This window comes from Macrobrachium nipponense, chromosome 45 (genome assembly GCF_015104395.2).
Source record: "Macrobrachium nipponense isolate FS-2020 chromosome 45, ASM1510439v2, whole genome shotgun sequence".
NCBI lineage: Eukaryota > Metazoa > Arthropoda > Malacostraca > Decapoda > Palaemonidae > Macrobrachium > Macrobrachium nipponense.
In genome coordinates, this window is record NC_061105.1 from 13950194 (window position 1) to 13952693 (window position 2500).

Below are 2500 nucleotides of genomic sequence, written 5' to 3' on the forward strand. Positions count from 1 at the left end.
AAATAGTTGTATGTGGAAAACTCAAAGGGGAATTAAATGGTTGTATGTGGAAAACTCAAAGGGGGAAATATTGTTTAATGTGGAAAACTCAAAGGGAATTAAAATGGTTTCTATGTGGAAAACTCAAAGGGGATTAAATGTTCCTAATGTGGAAAACTCAAAGGGGAATTAAATAGTTGTATGTGGAAAACTCAAAGGGGAATTAAATAGTTGTATGTGGAAAACTCAAAGGGGAATTAAATAGTTGTATGTGGAAAACTCAAAGGGGAATTAAATAGTTGTATGTGGAAAACTCAAACGGGGAATTAAATAGTTTTTATAATTGGAAAACTCAAAGGGGAATTAATATTTGTATGTGGAAAACTCAAAGGGGAATTGTAGTGGTTAAATAATGGGCAAACTCAAGGGAATTAAAATAGTTTCGTATGTGGAAACTCAAAGGGGATTAAAATTGTTCTGTGGAAAACTCAAAGGGGAATTGGGAATAGGTTGTAGTGGAAAACTCAAAAGGGAATTAATAGTTGTATGTGGAAAACTCAAATGGAATTAATGGTTTCTATGTGGAAAACTCAAAGGTGGAATTAAATAGTTTGTATTTGGAAAACTCAAAGGGAATTTGGAAAATAAAGGGGTTGTATGTGGAAAACTCAAAGGGGAATTAAATAGTTGTATGTGGAAAACTCAAAGGGGAATTAAATGGTTCTATGTGGAAAACTCAAAGGGGAATTAAATAGTTGTATGTGGAAAACTCAAAGGTAATTAAAATAAGTTTGTATGTGGAAAAACTCCAAAGGTGGAAAATTAAATTAAAGGTTTCTAATGTGGAAAACTCAAAGGGGATTTGGAAATAAGTTTGTATGTGGAAAACTCAAAGTGGAAAATTAATTAAAGTTTGTATGTGGAAAACTCAAAACGGAAATTAAATGGTTCTGTGTGTGGAAAACTCAAAGGGGAAATTAAATTAAAGGTTCATGTGGAACAAAAACTCAAAGGGGAATTAAATTAGTTTATTGGAAAACTCAAGGGGAATTAAAATTGGTTCTATGTGGAAAACGGCAAAGGGGCAATTAAATAGTTGGTAATTGGGTTGGAAAACTTCAAAGGCTTAAATAGTTGTATGTGGAAAACTCAATGGGAATTAAATGGTTTCTTAATGTGGGAAAACTTCAAAGGTTGGAAAATTAAATAGGTTTATGTGGAAAACTCAAAGGGGAAATTAAATAGGTGGGTTAATGTTGGACAAAAACTCAAAGGGAATTTTAATGGTTCTATTTGGAAAACTCAAAGGGGAAATTAAATAAATAAGGGTTTGTAGGGAAAACTCAAAGGGGAATTAAAGGATTTGGTTTCTATGTGGAAAACCTCCAAAGGGGATTAAAAATAAAGGGTTGGTTATGTGGGAAAACTCAAAGGGGAATTAAAGGGGAAAATGGTTCTATGTGGAAAACTTCAAGGGTAATTAAATAGGTGTTATTCGGAAAAACTCAAAGGGGAATTGAAAAATAAAATTTGGGGTAAATTGTGGGGAAACTCAAAGGGGAATTGAATAGGTGTCCGTGCAAAACTCAAATGGGAATTAAATAGTTCTATGTGGAAAACTCAAAGGGGAATTAAATAGTTTAGTGTTTAAAACCCAAACGGGAATTAAATAGATTTCTGTGAAAAACTCAAAATTAGAATTAAGTAGGTTTCTGTGGAAAACTCAAACGGGAATTAAATTGGTTTCCGTGGAAAACTCAAAATTAGATTAAATAGGTTTCTGTGGAAAACTCAAAAAAATTAGAATTAAATAGGTTTCTGTGGAAAACTCAAAATTACAATTAGATAGTTCTCTGTGGAAAATTCAAAGGGGAATTAAATATTTTACTAGTTAAATCTAGAAAGGAAAGGAAATAGTTTGCTAGAACAACTAGAATAGGAATTCAGGCTTACCAGAAAAGTCTATGACGGAAGTTGAATATTTTGTAAAGGAAAATGTATAAGGAAAAGTAAATATATTTTGCTTTGCTATACTACAACATGAATGGTATATTTCCAAGGAAAATTGTAGTAAAAGTTTGTGGGTTTCTAGAACATCAGTTAGATACTTTGCTTGGAAAAAAGCTAGGACATTGATGTTTCTGGAAAAAACTAGGACAGATTTTACTAAAAGAAAACTAGGACATAGATTTTGCTAGTAAAAACTAGGACACAGATTTTGCCAAAAAAAAAAAGAAAAAAAAAACTTGGATAGGTTTTGGTAGACAAAAACTAAGAAATAAATTTGGTAGAAAAATGCTAGGACATATTTCGCTAGAAAAAACTAAGACACATTTTGCTAGAAAAAACTAGGACATATTTTGCTAGAAAAAACTAGGACATATTTTGCTAGAAAAAACTAGGACATATTTTGCTAGAAAGAACTATGATACATATTTTGCTAGAGAAAAAAACTAGGACATAAATTCTTGATAGAAATAAACTACGACATAGATTGAATGACTTGCTTGGACAGAATAAA